General features: G+C 40.3%; 1 protein-coding gene across 3 annotated transcripts in view; it reads left to right on the top strand.

Moving 5' to 3' along the window:
• PTPRE (protein tyrosine phosphatase receptor type E) overlaps positions 1 to 17,691 on the top strand; it is a 268,702-nt gene that overhangs the window by 57,129 nt on the left and 193,882 nt on the right. For all 3 annotated transcript variants that reach the window (XM_073354053.1, XM_073354051.1, XM_073354052.1), the window contains one exon: positions 7,913 to 7,935. The gene's annotated coding sequence lies outside the window, so the exon portion shown is untranslated. The remainder of the gene's footprint in view (positions 1 to 7,912; positions 7,936 to 17,691) is intronic.

Raw genomic sequence — 17,691 nt, 5'->3', positions numbered from 1 at the left:
TCCTGGTAGATACTTTCCAAAGCCAGTAATTTTAAAACAACAGCCAAGAATCGCTCATGAGAAAGCCAGCACGTTTTCCCAGGGTAGACTAATTTGAACTTCAGTCCCAGTGTATCTTCTGTTTGTTTCCAAGTTGTTCAGTCATTTTGGACTCTTACTGAAAAAAAGAGTATAACAAAGCAATTAAATTTATGGCTTTTTAATGTCTTTTGAAGATTCTGCAGGTTGTACTAGTGCTAGCTGGAGTAGATGGCCTCTGTAGTGTGTGTAGGAGAGTTTAGGGTTACACTTTTCTATGAGCAAAGCTAGTACTCCACTATGTCTTCCAGAGAAGTTTGTAGCTCCATCAAATGCACAAGCAGCCATCTGTTTGCAGTTCAATTTACAAACATTTAACTCTTCTAAGATATCACAGATGCAGCTGATGTGTCTTTTATAACCTCATTTTTAGAATGCATCTACTGGCCTGGCACGGACATCAAGATAACATACACAATGACTTAATACTTGATGCCTATTTGAATTGGTGTATACATCAGCCGTGCATGCACATTTTTTTAATGTGATGAGAGAGTTCTTCACTCTTTCAACTGCTGAGTCTTTCACTTTGCATCCCATGCTTCTAGACAGCTGAATTTTTTGCCAAAAGATAGCAAGCACTTGCCAGTTTTGTTCGGAGACAGTGTCCAACTTCAGGATAAACAAGTGACAATGCACTTAACAGTGGCCTCCAGTTTGTAGTGTGTGGTATCTCTTGCTTAAATAGAAAGTATGATGCACAGCCATGTTGGTTCACATAAACTGAGTTGTGTCTCCAGCATTCTTTACAGCCTTATTAAGTTCTTCTAAAATTGGCTTTGACAGCGACTGGTTTAAGCCTTTCTACATGTTGATGCAGTCCAGAGGCATGGTGTTTTGCAGCCTTTTCATGTAGGTTGTCAGTATTGGCTTGGCTGATCAGTCTGGTAAACCAAGCTCCTCCACATTTATTATATAAATCCATGATATGCCCACATCTTGAATACTGCCTGCAGGTCTGGTCACCCCATCTCAAAAAGATATATTTTAATTGGCAAATGTCAAGGTTCCTCCCCCACTCTGAACTCTAGGGTACAGATGTGGGGACCTGCATAGAAAAACCTCCTAAGCTTATCTTTACCAGCTTAGGTCAAAACTTCCCCAAGGTACAAAATATTCCACCCTTTGTCCTTGGATTGGCCGCTACCACCACCAGACTAATACTGGTTACTGGGGAAGAGCTGTTTGGACACGTCTTTCCCCCCAAAATACTTCCCAAAACCTTGCACCCCACTTCCTGGACAAGGTTTGGTAAAAAGCCTCACCAATTTGCCTAGGTGACTACAGACCCAGACCCTTGGATCTTAAGAACAATGAACAATCCTCCCAACACTTGCACCCCCCCTTTCCTGGGAAATGTTAGATAAAAAGCCTCACCAATTTGCATAGGTGACCACAGACCCAAACCCTTGGATCTGAGAACAATGAAAAAGCATTCAGTTTTTTACAAGAAGACTTTTAATAAAAATAGAAGTAAATAGAAATAAAGAAATCCCCCCTGTAAAATCAGGATGGTAGATACCTTACAGGGTAATTAGATTCAAAAACATAGAGAACCCCTCTAGGCAAAACCTTAAGTTACAAAAAAGATACACAGACAGAAATAGTTATTCTATTCAGCACAGTTCTTTTCTCAGCCATTTAAAGAAATCATAATCTAACACGTACCTAGCTAGATTACTTACTAAAAGTTCTAAGACTCCATTCCTGGTCTATCCCTGACAAAGACAGACTATAGACAGACCCACAGATCCTTTGTTTCTCTCCCTCCTCCCAGCTTTTGAAAGTATCTTGTCTCCTCATTGGTCATTTTGGTCAGGTGCCAGCGAGGTTACCTTTAGCTTCTTAACCCTTTACAGGTGAGAGGAGCTTTCCCCTGGCCAGGAGGGATTTCAAAGGGGTTTACCCTTCCCTTTATATTTATGACAGCAAAGGTACCTAGAAGGGCAACAAAAATGATTAGGGGTGTGGAACAGATTCCATGTGAGGAGAAATTAAGACGACTGAGATTTTTCAGCTCGGAAAAGAGACGATTAAAAGGGGATATGATAGAGGCCTAGAATATCTTGACTGGTGTGGAGAAAATGAATAAGGAAGTGTTATTTACCTCTTTGCTTAACACGAGAACCAGGGATTACCCAATTAAATTAATAGACAGCAAGTTTAAAACAAACCAAAGGAAGTATTTCTTCACACAGTGCACAGTCACCTGTGGAACATCTTGCCAGGGATGCTGTTAAGGCCAAAATTATAACAGGGTTCAAAAAGAACTGGATAAGTTCATGGAGGTTAGTGGCTATTAGCCAGGATGGGTATGGATGCAACACCATGCTCTGAGTGACCCTAGCCTCTTTTTGCCAGAAGCTGGAAGTGAACGACAGGGGATGGATCACTGGATGATTCTTCGTTCTGTTCATTCCCTCTGAAGCACCTGGCATTGGCCACTGTCGGACAACAGGATACCGGGGTAGATGGACAATTGTTCTGTCCCAATATGGCCATTCTTACATAAAAATTAATTATAATAAAAAAGTTTAGTACAGAAACCTCCCAAGATAATGACCTCTCGAGACAGCAATGATGTGAGACAACGACCGTAGCAAATAATGCATTTTTAAAATCTTGGCCTACTAGGAAATGTATATTTATGTTTCCCAGTCAAAAGTCCAGTATTCTGGAGCAAAGTCACTAAAACATAGTCCAACAAACAAATGCTCTGGCTGCTGCTGTTCATTGTGCCACCGTTCATTCCACTGCTCTGTCCACAATGGCCCTGCACCATCACCTTCTGCTGCCACCTGCCACTGTGACCTGTGTGAGTCGGCCTCTCGAGGTTCCACCCAGCTCTCAGGTATTTCAGCTCTCAGTGGGGGAACCTTGCTGCTAATGCAGGCTGGGCTGTCTCTTCCGCAGAAACACTGTCCCACAGCAGGTCCAAGCACTTAAACCTGATTATCAGTGATTTCAGCTCTAGAGGTCATTTAACAAACCAAAAGACTCTCTATGGAGCCTAATCAGCTCTATCTCTGAACAGGAGAGAGGCGCAGGTCAAATAGTGCCTGTGACTCTTAGGCAGAGCCCACTCCACCAAGCAAAACACCTGTGCCCCACCCTCTTTCTCTCTGTCTCTCTCCACTAGGATATGGCATCCAAACCTCCTGCTTAAGGAGTGCAGTTCAGCTGAGGGCGACCAGTGCTTACTTTGTAATGAAAGAGGTGCTGGGGCTCAAGCAAGTTTGTTATTTTCATAACTGATGTGGCAAGCCCAGAGGTCCCAGGGCTATGAACTGTCAAGCCTAGAGCTGCCGGGGCTCAGCCCTGGCAAGCCCTAGTACAAATTAAGCACTGAGGGAGACCCCCTCATTCAGTCAGGCTAAGTACAGTTCTGTTGCCCTTTACTCTTACAATAAGGATAACAACATTTCATGACCCCCACATTTAATACTCAAGTGATTTGTAATCCAACACCAGCCAAAATTGATCACTTGGGTATCACAGCTCTGTCTGTTGGATACCTAGGCAGAGTAGATGTGTTCATGTAAATACAATCTGGTCCTGAAGCCTTTTCACTCACCCTTGGCTCATCACTAGCTGTCAGGGAAGAGATCATTCAGACCTTGCTTACAAATAATAATTAGAATTTATTAAGTAGGCCAATATAGTCGAAACAAATGTGCCAACGTTGTCATAACAGCTGTATGAGGAAATTTGTCTTTGTTCATAATTTTCAAACCCATTATGCTTTCTCAGGTTAAAATATTTTCTCATACACTGTATATGCTTTTAAAGTGTGTATTAATGTTTCAATTTCCATTCAAATTTCCAACCGACTAAATGGGCAACACTGCATGTAATGCGGGGAGGGAAATTTGGGTGGGTGGGGTGGTGTAGGGAAATCCCTGCTGGGAAGAGGGGTGGAGGGGAGTCTGAGTCTTTAAGCCTCCAAATGTCCTTGCATATCTAGAAAACTCACTGCTGATCTTTGAATGTCCATAGAAGGCAAGAAACCTTGGAAAATAATGTGGACAAGTTTAGTATTATCTTTGGTGGGGGAGATCTCTGGAAGTAGAGGAGGACTGGTGATATAGTAATAACTGGGTTAAGTTCTATTACCTGAGTTATGCAGGAGGTCAGACAGAATTGTCATAATGGTCCCTTGTGCATGAGCAGCGCGTGAACCGCCAGCTGGGGAAGGCTAGCCTCCAGCCCCACCCCTCCTGCTGGAGCTGAGCCCCCCTTTCCCTCCTGCTGGAGCCCAGAGCTGCCTCTCCCCCACACCGTGGCCACTGGCCCAGTCCTGCAGCTAGCCACCCAGCCCCAAAGGAGCGCCTGACAGCCACGGCCTCCCCAGTCCCGGAACGCCAGGAAGGCAGGCGACGGCGCAGCCCCAGCCTTCCCAGCCCAGGGAAGGTGGGTGACTGGTGGCCGCATCCTCCCCAGCTTCTGAACAGGGGAAGGCGCATGGTCCCAGCCCCAGTGGAGCACTGGGAAACTGGAGCCGCACGCTGCCGCAGGGAGTGGTCACAGCAGCGCACAGGGTCACGCCTGGCTGTTTAGGGAGGCAAAGTCTCCCCCAGCCTATGCAACCTGCTGCCCATGTCCTTATGGCTTTCAGATTGGTGGGTGAGATTCTCCTGCCCATTGACGTAGTTATGGTACAATGTGTAAAAGGGCCAAATAAGCCTATAAATGCACTGTATCCAGCTGGGGAGACTTCCTCAGATCAGGCAATGCATGAAACAACTGTGATACTGTCTCCTCACCAGCCAGAGAGTGCTGGGAACAGGGCTTGAGTGCAGGGGGATGTTGGGGCCTTGGAGATGAGACAAAGCAGCAACAGGCCCAAAAGGCAGCCTGAGGATGCTGCTGTAATTTAGACAGGACCCTAGGGTTGTGTAAGTTACACTGGGGCTCTCCTGTCCCAGGAGCAGCCCAGGACTGGGAGGGTGGAAAGATGGCTTATGGACACCTTTTTGTTCCAGCCCTGCCCCTGGTCTTCAAGTTCTGTGCTGTGCCCCTTAGAATCTGTGACTTCAGGGGTATAGGCAGAGGGGCTTCTTTGGAAGAGATGAGACATGGAAACCAGGCTGCTGCTCCTCCTGTGCTCTCCCGAGTAGTTGCTACTCGTATTCTCTCTCCTCTCCTCCCCCCTACCCCACTTGCCTTAGAGAAGGGAAGAATATGGGACCATGACTTTCATATTCATGTTCTTAGTAACCCTTTTCTAAACAGGTTTCAGAGTAGCAGCCGTGTTAGTCTGTATTCGCAAAAAGAAAAGGAGTACTTGTGGCACCTTAGAGACGAACAAATTTATTTGAGCATAAGCTTTTATGAGCTACAGCTCACTTCATCGGATGCATTCAGTCTTTTCTAAACAGTATGCTGTATGTGGCCTATTTTCGCTCAATTTGCTTCTCTTTATTAAATGTTTAAATATGATGTATTATAGGCCTGCAAACACATGCTGCAGGTCTTAAACACGTACTTGCCTTAACCCCCTTCCTGTATGAAACTAATTAATACTTAGCTGTTACACAGAGTGTGCCTCAGTCAAACTTTGCCTCACCCACCTTGTCTATCATTACAGTTGAGGTAGTTAGAAGTGGTGTTAGTAATTTCTTTTATTCGACCAACTTCTGTTGGTGAGAGACACAAGCTTTTGAGCTTACAGAGACCTGCAGTAGAGCGCTGTGTAAACTTGAAAGTCTGTCTCTCGATCCAATATATAACATATTACCTCACCCGCCTTGTCTCTCTAATATCCTGGGATCAACATGGATACAATAACACTGTCATGATTTCAAAGAGCATTCATCACTTCTTCAGCACAGACATACTCATAACACTTCATTGCAGTAAGATGGGTAGTTTGGCACCTTTAACTGTTTGCATGTGCAATTGAGGTAGAGTTGATTGAAAAATAAACAATTTTAGCAAAAACACTTGAAATCATCTTAAGTTCAAAGTGGACTGTTTTTTTAGATTTCTTGAAGAATTTTGTTTAATTTTTGCATGAAATGGTTACAGAAATATTTTGGAATATTGGAAAAAATAAGCAGCTATTTTAAAAAAAAAAAATTGGTTAAATTTCAGTTGGTTTTTTTTTGGGGGGGGAGGAGGAGATAGTTTATTTGCAAAAAATTTTTTTTTGTGAAGTCATCACTTTAATGAAAAGTTTTTTGCTTTTGAATAAATACCATTTTCAACATTTCAATCAAATATTTCATTTGAAAAATTTTGACCATATATATAGTTAAGTTAAATTGTGAGTGCAAATAGTTATGGGAGCAAAATTCTCTCCACTTATTTATGCTGGTAGGTCACATTCACAAATTGGAGGATAGTGGCTGAAGGGTTTCATGCGGTGGCAGAAGTTAAGAGCATAGTAGGAAAGGAGAGCAAATGCACATGGCAGGATGGTATTGTGCAGAATGTACAGGAAAAATAATTAGGTTTATTGAATTCAGTGGGCTATTGGAAGGATTTGTGGCCTGTTAATCTTTATAATGCAGAATTAGAATTAGTTATTTCCATTTCTTTTTGATGTGCAGCAAAATCAGCTGCAGTAATGATTGTATAAAGCAGTATTCTGCAGACTACTTATTCACCTTCTAATTCACCCACCAGGAATGGATAAATTGCTTCTGGATCCCTTGGAATAAAGTGTAGCTCTGATAAACTGGCAAACATTTCTGTTGCTCTGGATTCATCTCAGTCTTTGTTCTGCCTTCTGCCCCCTTTTTGTGCTCTATTTTCTAGCGGAATGTGAACTACATTTCAGAGTAGCAGCTGTGTTAGTCTGTATTTGCAAAAAGAAAAGGAGTACTAGTGGCACCTTAGAGATAGCAAATTTCTCTACTGTTCAAAAAGTATTTCATAGAGCTCCTTGACTAGGCACTAAAAGAAGCTATAAGGAAGAGGAGGGTTCAGTGCCAGCTGTATTCAATTGTCTGAAGACAGGAAAAACTTTTAGATTGTGTATTGCTGTTACATGAAAAAGGAAATCCCTGGGTATGTTTGAGACACCTTGGAGCCAGGTGATGTATGAATTGCTCCTTTCAGCATTCCTTCAGAAGAAGAAAAGGGCCAGTCAGAAGAGATGTAATCCTCTTACTAGAGGGACATTTTTGGCATCTTCATTGGTACTACTACTTGGCATACAAAGAAATCAGACTGCAACCAGTTCGTCCTGAATTTCTGTACGCAAAAGTCACAAACGTTTACAGGCAAAATCTTGTTCCTGCTCTGTATAAATATGTAATGTAGAAACCTAAATAATTCACAGGCATAGATTTGGAAGATTCCTCTCCATGTACAAACAGCTCACACTTGTTTTCTCTGGAGATGCATAGGACAGATACTGGCTCTTTAGCAACTAAAGATGTTTTAAGTATAGGCATTTTGCATGAAGTAGGTTGTATTATTGATATCCTTTCATCTTTCCTTATTTATATATAAAAAGAATTGATTCTGCTCCTTTTACACACAGCTAGTCAGGTATTCTCATCCTCCATCCTACAATTCCCTCAGTTTGTTACACCCACTTGTTATGTCTTTTAAATATATATTGTAATCTCTGTGGGTCAGGGACTGTATTTTACTATGTTTGTTCATTGCTCTGCACAATGGGGCCCTATTTCTCATTGCTGTTTCTTGGCTCTACTACAGTACTAATAAGCTGATGTTTTGGGCCATAAAGTTTTAAAACCAGAGTTAGAGCCTTGTGTTGGACAACTTTCTAGCTCTACATTACTGTCATTGTAAAATAATAAAGTTTTGAAAATGGAGAACAAGTGACAACTTTTTAACCTCTCCCTTTTTTCTTTTCTTACAGCCTATAGCTTCTTCTCTCTTCAGGTGAGTACTCTATTTTCCTTTATTTAATCTTGCAACACCTGGCTGAGAACACCACATGTAACATGCTGCTGGCATTAAAAATTACTCATCTTGTGGATGAAATCAGTGTTTCCAGGGTATATTGCCACCATGTTGTATTTAATTTTATACTTTGCTATGTGGGTTACGCTCTTTGTTAAATTATATATTAGAGCCCACTATTGAATACTCACCAAATGCATTGTTCAGCACATATCTTCAGCATGTTCAACTTTCATTGGCTTGTAGTCACTTTAAAGAAGGTATTGTGTTATCTCAGTCACACACATGTGAAACCCATTAGGGAGCACACTCAGATAATTGCATTAATGGTAATTGCTTCTTAAAATTGATCTCCTGTTGGGAAAACTGCTGAAAATGAACTATTCTAGACCTTGATATCAGCAAAACAGTGCTGCCTTCATTGTAATTGTGTTCCTGTTGGGGGTCAGTTGATAATAAAGTGTTGTGCAAAAATGGTCTTATTCTTAGGGAAAAGGAGACCTTTAATCTTAACTGACTTGGTTTTTGATTGACAAGGTGGGTGGGGGAATATCTTTTATTGGATCAACTTCTGTGGTGAGAGAGACAAGCTTTCAAGCTTGTACAGATTTTCAGTTCATTCCTGACCTGTTCTCTGAAGGACTTGAAGGTGCAAAATTAAAGTGTGTGTGTGAGAGAGAGAGAGATTGCACAGTTCCCTTATTGGCCAGGTTATAGTACTTCCATAAAATTGAATCTGCAATCTCTCTCATCATGCTTCTATGTCTGCATTTTAATACTTTGTGTGGGCTCTTGCAAAAGATGGTCTGAACACAATAGGCATCATTTTTCTCCAACCTACTCTTTTCTTACTAATTGTAAGTGGGGATGTTGCAAATGTTTGTTCTCTTCTCCCCTTGGATCGGGGACAGGGTGGAAGTGTAGCTTTTAACCAAGCTGGATAAAAATAGATGATTTAAGAAAAACTGTTTTTTTTAATTGGATTATTTTATTTAAATTAAATACAGGTTTATTTTTTTAAAATTAAATTTGAAATTAACAACCTATGTTAAGGCCTGGACTTATAATCATTTATATTAAATACAAACAGTAATATTAAACAGTACGCGTTAGCTGCCAAGTTTTAAAGAAAGTCATACCACTGAACTGGACGAAGTCACTGGATAAGCACCTGGCACAAGAGTTTGCTGACATGCTAAACCAGCTTTTGACAGCAGTAGTATCTTCTGTAGATACAGAGGGAACTTTTTCCTTATTTCAGTTTATTCAAAGAGTTTTGTTCAATGATCAGTTCATTCAAAGTTAAGAAACTAATTGGTAATTGAAAAGCAGGAAAGCTTGTTTTCTTCTTCCCATCTATGAATGAAAACTAGGTGTGAGAGGACTAGATCTACTAGTTCTAACATCTTGTAGAACATGGTGACCAGAAACAATCCATTCAATTCACTACTACAGTCAATACTTCCTTTGTTTAATTAATCAATTAGTTTTTAATGCAAATCATGTTTTGATAAACTTTTTTTATTATGTATCCAGCACATTTAAGGTAACGTTTTATGTAATTATAAATTTAAAATAAACCTTAAAATGCTATTTTGTGTACTGAATTGAATTTGAATTTCCATCCAAATAGAGCTTGACACAAAATGCAAATAAAAAAATCAACCATCTAAATACAAAATGCATCATTCACTATTTTCTAATATAATAAAAATGTAAAAGCTTAACTTACATTTTTTTCAGATTATGTAATTTCTTCAATAAATGTGCATTGATGTAGAGTATCCTCCTGGTTGGCAAAAAAAGGAGGCTATCTTTTAGTTGTAAATCATCAGGTTTTGATGGTTACCAACCAATGAGAAGCAACCTTTATTTAGGAAAATAACTTTTCTTTAGGAAAAGTACAAATACAAAACCCAATTAAAATGATTATTTAAATTAACTTTTTCTACTTGCTGATATAAATCATTATTTAAAATGGTAACTTAAATTGCTTTGATTTAAATCTATCCACCCTGCTTCACAGACTTTTCTCACCCCAAAAAGAATTCTCACCAATGTTTGCCTTTTCAACCCTTATCCCTGAAATGAGGAGGGGAATGGCATAGTAAATTATCCTGTTGTTCATTAGCTAGGAGAGAAAATTCCTACTGTATTTTCCACTGCGTGCGTCCGATGAAGTGGGTTTTAGTCCCCGAAAGCTTATGCTCAAATAAATTTGTTAGTCTCTAAGGTGCCACAAGTACTCCTCGTTCTTTTTGCTGATACAGACTAACACGGCTACTACTCTGTAACTAGGAGAGAGTGAGAGAAACAACAGAATATGTGCAGTAATGTGATTGATTGTTTCATGAGTAACAAAAGGATTGGTGATGAAAGATAAAGAAAATAAGGTATTCAAGAGTGACATAAGCCACTTCACTGAGCTACCACATGTTTATTGGTATATCTAGATCATACTTGTTGTTATGGTACTATCTGATAGCCTGCAATGGCCTGTTGGTTTTGATTGAGATTAGCCTCTATATACTACAGCTCTGGGACAAGAAGAGCAAAAATTGAAGAGACAATGAAATAAATCAAAGTGGGCAAAGAAATAAAAGTAGACTGAAATCAAGTTGGCAGTCCAGTTTTTGTCTTATTTACTTTGCCAGGTAACTTTCTTTGGGTGCAAGGGAAGTGGATAGAATTAAACAGTCACCCTCCCAAATAAATTTATACTCCCATCCCTAAATCCCTCCTTTGCCACTACACTTGCACGCTGCGTCTTAATCTTGTGGTAGGCAACTTTGTCACACTGCATTTCATTACCAGTACCAGTCTTAGGATCTGAGTTTGACAGAATTTAATAGCCTGATAACAGACAATTGCAGTTATATGCTTCTTCAAGTACCTCCTTGATAAGAAGCAGTACATCGACTAACAGAGGGAGACTATTTTTACTCTAGCATTATAAGCAAGCATAATATTGTAGTTCTTGATGATGATCATGATGATAATACTTAACTCTAAAAAGAGAAGTGTTCTGCTAAAAACGTGTCTCTCTTTTGTTGTTCTGACATGAAACAAATTATATTATTTTACTTGAACAAAAATAGAGAAAATGTTTTCTCTAAAAATAAGAATGGATAAATATTTTAAAATAATGAAATCTATAAACTGCCACAAATGCCAGCATTGCAACACTATGGAGGGAATGTCTCCAGTTCTTTGACATGTTTATTCTGTATCTCCTAGTACTAATATGAAACTGGAATGATTTTGTATATACTACATTGGAAAGATTTTCAGGGCTACTTGTAAGCATTAAAAGGGATCTGTGCATTCTTCTACTAAGTGTAAAAGTCATATTTGACCTCAAACACAAAAAGTTGTGTTTTGTATTTTTTTTATTTATGAATGAATTGTTACTGAGCAATCAAGGTCCATGAATGTTGGGTTCTGAGAATTGAGTCATGCAAAATTCCTGTTTACTGGAGTTTGGGAAGAATTTGAGAAACATAGATTTGTGCAAATGCACATGGGCTATGAAGTTCCCTGAATTTTCACTGAAAGAGTTCCTTGCATTGTTCCATGTGGAAATTGCTTTTAATACAATATTTTCATAAAACTTGAAATATTGTGTTAACACATGTAAACATAAACTACATTAATAGTCTGGAAAAGACACAAAGCTAAAATCATATAGTTTGGCACCTGGCTATGCATAACCATTACTCTAGTTTCTTAGTTGACTGGCCTTGCTTTTGTGGATTTGTTAAAACAATAATGTTAGATTATATATTAATTTTTTCCAGTACCTCGAGAAAAATGACTTATATTGGTATGAAATTATTCCATTCAGCTAGACTCGACTAGTGATATCTGTGAAAAGCCTGAGAAATCTCTATACAATGAAAGAGAGACTGGCCTACGGTTAACTATAGCAAAGTTAGTGAGCAGTGGTAAAATGAATATAATGGATAGAATATCAGCACAGATGTGTCTGGATTAGACATGTGTCTAAATAATGTATGAATAGAAGGCATGGATGGGGTGGAGGCGGGAAATAAGGTGTTTTTTTTTTCCTTTTTGTTACTACTTTAACTCTTGATTTGTTCAGAAACTATAGTGATGAGGACCATATAAGTATCTAGATAACTCTCACTAAACATTCGATGAATGACTTTAACCACATAAAAAAATCTTAAATGCAAAATATACTGACCATAGTTTGACAGATACGGTAGCTACTGTCTGACACACAGGATTAAAAAAAGAGAGATGCTTTCAGACAGAAACCTCAAAGGCAATTCACTCATAAAGAAAACTCAGCTGGTTTAGAGAATTAAAAAAAATCTGTCCATTATAAACACGCAGGGTCTGATTTTTTTCACTTATAACTCCCATTGAAGTAATTGTTTGTTTTTTATCTGAATGTTGCTGTGTTTTGTGTTCTTGAAGTCTGTTGGAGCTACAGGTTCTCGGCATCCCTGAGCATCGGGCCTATGTATACAGTGGAGAGGCACAATTTATTGGTTTTTTTTGTTTGTTTCAGCATATACATACTATCTTGTAAACAAATCTTCATGGTCCCATCAAAGTCAATGGGAGTTTTGCCATTGGTTTCAATAGGGCCAGAATTTCACCTTTTCAACGGCTCCTTCCTTTCCTAAATGTGCTGACTTCAGTTTCACCCAGAGACATTATGGGATGGTGCGTCTCTCTCTTAAAACAGAGTGGAAATCCTTCTTCATTAGGCAAACCATATGATAAATACTCCAAAAAAGTTCCAAAGAAGCAGGATTACTGATGAGCCTGAGATGCAAAATTAAAATCCAGATATCAAACTCCTCAGAGCCTGGAATGCTTATGATTCAGAAGATGGCTAAGTTGCCTCTGTGCTCTCTTAAAACCTGATTGGCTTATTTTGTCTTCTCGCTGTATGAGAGCCTTCTAACTCTCTAGGTATATGCAACAGTTTACAAAGGCAATCCTGACCCTTTCAAGTAAATCTGTTTCCCCAGATTGAATCGTAACCTCCCTAACTTGGAGGAAAGCTCCTGGTTTATTTTTCCTGAAGGTTCAGAAGAGAAAAGCAAGCTTTTAACACTCTGTTAGCACAATGTTACAAATTTTCTGGAACTTTTCAAATATAAAACATACTCTCCCCTTCCCCTATATATTTTACTGAGAGTATGTCTACACTGTGATCAAAGAGGTGGCATGGGGTGGCTTGCCCAGGTTGGCTAACTTGGGTTCACAGGGTGTGGGCTTCCTGGCTATAAAATTGCAGTGTAGACATTTGGGCTCGGGCTAGAGCCCAGGCTCTGAGACCCTACGAGCAGAATGGGTACAATCAGCTCTGAGACTCCATGCCGTGGGTTTTTTATCACAGTGTAGACAACCCTAAATTATATAAGGAATACTTACATTGGGAATCAGCCTTGAAATTCAGTTCCATGCTTGTGAATTGTAGGAAATGTCTCAGACCTCTTGGGTAGGAATGTCTTTCCAAAGGCCCATCTGCCCAGCTCTTCTAATCTGGAGGCTAGATGCGATAGGACTGGGAGCCAGTCAGCTGGAGTAGATTTGAGCGTCCCTGACACTACGCGCATAGCATTATTGAGTTGAGTGTCAAGGAGTTTAGTGTGAGTGCTATGAGACCATACTGATGCACAATATTCAGCTGCAGAATATACCAAGGCAATTGTTGCGGTTCGTAAAGTCCGTGGACTGGAGCCCCATGATGTTCCAGCCAATTTTCTGATAAGCGTGACACGAGACCTGACCTTATCATGGATGTTCTCGAGATGTTCTCGAAAGGTCAGACTCCGGTCCAGTGTTACACCAAGATACTTTGGATTAGCTTCGTGGTTGATGCTCTCACCGCAGAGCTGCACATCAAGTTTGGTATTAGCCATTTTATTGTTCAGATGGAAAGCAGTTACCATGGAGGTTTTTTTGGATTAGGCCTAAATTTCCAGCATTCGAAATAATCAGCCATTGTGCTAAGATCTCGGGTTAGGGTGCAGCTGATGGTATGGAGGCTTGTATGCTGAACAGCCAGGGCAATATCATCCGCATACATGAATTTCCTTGACTCCGTTGCTGATATATCCACGGTGTATAGATTAAAAAGTATTGGGGCCAGGTCAGAGCCCTGAGGGATGCCTGAGTTCAGAGTTCTTGGTCTACTGATCTCGTCATTAAGGTGTACCTTAAAGTGTAGGTCTCCAGTCACTGCCACCAGGAGGCAGATCATTTGTCGACAGTGAATTACGAGGGAGACCTTGAGGAGGAGGCTCTGTCTCCAGACAGTGTTGTATGCTGAGGACAGATCAACAAGGGTGATTCCTGTCTTCAGCTTACGTTGGAATCCTGCCTCAGTGTTGCTGGTAAGCTAAGCTACTTGGTCACAGCAGTTCCCCTTCGGGCGAAATCCTGCCTGCTCCACTGGGAGGATGTATTCAATAATATCAGACAGACGGTAGAGCAGCACCCGTTCCATGAGCTTGCAGGGTGGTGGGGAGTGGGAAGACATTGAGTTTCTTCGATAAAATTGCTCCGCAGCACTGGACATAAGTTTGGCAGAGAACTACTTTCAGCTGATAGAAAAAAATGAGTCCTATGCTGCGACACTGGTTCTCAATCGCTGCTACCCTGAATGGCAGAGATAAATGAGAAAAGGAAGTCATTAGTTTGTTTAACTTAGCTAAGTGTGTATGTATACATATACATAAGTAAGCACACACACACTTTATACAGTTATGTCTCAAATATGTAATAGAACTAACTTATTTCCTCCCTTTTTTTAATTACATCAAAGCATGTTTTTAGTAAACTGCTATGATTTACTAAGCCGTCGGGTATTTCTACAGCCCTGAAATGATCTCAATAGAAGATATAAAATGGGGACTCATCGTAAAACTACGACTTATGTGTCATTTAAAAATTTTGAATTATTCTATTGAGAAGGGAAGGGTGAGAAATCTCAGAATTTGAGGAACTGTTACCTAAATCCAAGAGAGTGGTTCTCTAAGGCCCTATCCTGCGAAGGTTAACACACGTATAATTTTAAGCACACGACTAGTCCCTTTGAAGTTAATGGGACCAGCCCTTCTTATTATTAATCATATGCATAAGTCTTTGTAGGATCAAGGCCTAGGATTTCACAGAAAATAGGTAGTTTTATTTTATGCTACAAGAAAATAGAGACCTGAAAAGGTACTTTAAATATTTACTGCTTTAATTATTATTCTCAGTATTAGAGAATTGCTGCTGCTGTGTTGTTCAAAGTATTGCTCTAACCTGCTGCTTGAAATAGAAAATGAAATGTTAACTTTTTTCTACGTACAATTTTACTATCCATGCATATGTAAATTCATTACTTTCATATTGAAGATGCTCCATGATGCTATTGCTAACCTGTTTCATCAGAAACGATTGTGAAAACATAGCAAGTTTGATCACTGTTTAGTTTCCTATGCAGTGGAGTTAAAAATATCATTTCATGTAAGTCACAGTGCTTTGCTGAACCTGAAAAAATCTAAAAGGAAGTGCTTATGGTCCTCTAAAGAACAGACTTAGGGGAGCTCTGCTCAACTGAAGCTTTTACTTTTTTTTTTTTTTTAAAATTACTGCTTAATTCGATCTTCATACTTACTGACTCATTTGTTATGTCAGGCTAAGTGAAGGGAAAATGTAATCATTCTGATATGTGAAAATCTATAGTGATACATGCTAAATCTTTCTATTAAAGGAAAAATAATGAATATATCTTTTTCCAGTTTTTTTGCTAGTTAGGTTGTACAAAGCCAGGGAAATTCAGTTTTGCATGGCGAGCTGCATTAAAAACTGCTGAAGATAAAACTGGCTGCCCCAGTGTGTGGTCCCCTGACACCTCAAACCTGCAGGTGGGCATGAAATACACATCCTCTGCATTTATGGATTGGGATAGTAGCTTCAACTCTTTCATGCACTGTGTGTGGGATTCTCAGACACTGAAATCATGCCGTCATGGATCCAGTGGTCTCTCCGCATTTCCCTTAGCACTAACTGGGCCCAGATGCCCTCCCCTCTTCCCCCGCACAGCAGGTTTGTCCATTTTCCCCTCCCCCATATACTCAGACAGTGAGACTCAAGTGGTAATCAGGAGCCTTTCAGTTGCCGTCTACACCTGAATGAATTTCACCCTTGATCCATAATATGAAATGACAACTGAACAAAATGTAATATAACTGAATATCTGGATGATAAGCTTGTCTTAGGCCTTGTCTATACAGAGTTTTGTCGACTAAAGTCATGCCGGCACTCAAAAATCGGTATTGCATGTTCACACTCGCTCCCTTTGTTGGCAGAGCATGTACACAGTTGGGGCACTATCATTGACAATGTGAGCAATGCACAGTGGGTACCTATCCCACAGTCCAGCTCAACACCACCTGCCCTGTGGGAAGGCGGAGTGGATCACGACACATCTTTGGACCGGGCTCAGTGTCCCATGATGAAATGTTTTCTTTCCCAGCATTCTATGGGCTTCCAGCTTTCTTTCACGGCATTTTTCAATGGCCTTTGTTTGCTGTGCACTCTGGCATCTTTGTGAGAAGGGATGGTGTGATGAGTTGCCCCCCACTTTCCGGGGTGCCACCTGGGATAATGGGGTCCTACTGAACCCGCCCATTCTATCAGCCTGGGCAGCCTCACTCTGTCCTGCTGTGCCAGGCCCTCAAGCCTCCTCTAGCACACACACAGGTAGGGCCACACCTAAGGACACAAACACTGAAATCAGCTCTGTGTGGGAAGACTCAGCTAGGGGATTGCCTAGTACTCAAGTGCACACCCAAAATGGTATCGTGTTGCAGTGCAAAGAAATCTGTACAGCGTAAGCTCATGAAAATTGCCCCCCTCGCTCAATGTGGAGGAAGATATGCACAGCCTCCCCCCTCCCCCACCCCCGTTACGAATTGCACAAACTGGGTTTTAGAAAACAAAACAAATTTATTAACTACAAAGGATAGATTTTTACGTGATTATAAGGGATAGCAAGCAGATCAAAGTAGATTACTGAACAAATAAAGCAAACACGCAAACTAAACTTAATACACTGAAAAGAAACTGGCTACAAGTAGTAATTTCTCACCCGAAATGTTGTTTTAAGTAACTTGCAGAGATTCTTGAAGACAAACTTCTTTTGCTTACAGCTTAGAATTCCAGACATTCCTTTCACAGGCCAGACACCTTCTAGCCTGGGTCTAGTTCTTCCCCAGTTCAGTCTTAGGGGTTGTTAGCAGTCATCTTGAGTGGGGATTCAGTGAAGAACTGACCCTGATTAACTCACTCCCCAGCCCTAAATAGGATTTACATATGGTGGGAAGCCTTTGTTTCCCAGTTTGATTCCACACCTCATAAAAAATGAAAAATACTAGTAGTCCAAGATGGTGTCCAGTACCAGGTAACATGATTACATGACCCTGCAGTGTCAAAGCAGCGTCCCAGGAAGCTTTTCAGGAAGGTGGGAGATTAGCATCTTCAAAGACCTATTGTTCTCCCTAATGATTTATTGACTAAGCAGCCAGACTGATCGTATTTTGTTTGGTGGGTGTTTCCCAGGTGCAAACACTTTCGCAATTGATACATAGTCAGTATTCCTAACTTCAGATACCGAAATGATACGTGCATGCATACAAATAGGATAATCACATTCAGAAAATCCTAACCTTTCCAATGATATCTCACATGACCCATCTTGTATAA

The sequence above is a fragment of the Lepidochelys kempii genome, chromosome 7, assembly GCF_965140285.1.
Source record: "Lepidochelys kempii isolate rLepKem1 chromosome 7, rLepKem1.hap1, whole genome shotgun sequence".
NCBI lineage: Eukaryota > Metazoa > Chordata > Testudines > Cheloniidae > Lepidochelys > Lepidochelys kempii.
Note: the sequence above shows the minus strand (reverse complement) of the source record. Positions and strands in the feature narration are given on the sequence as shown.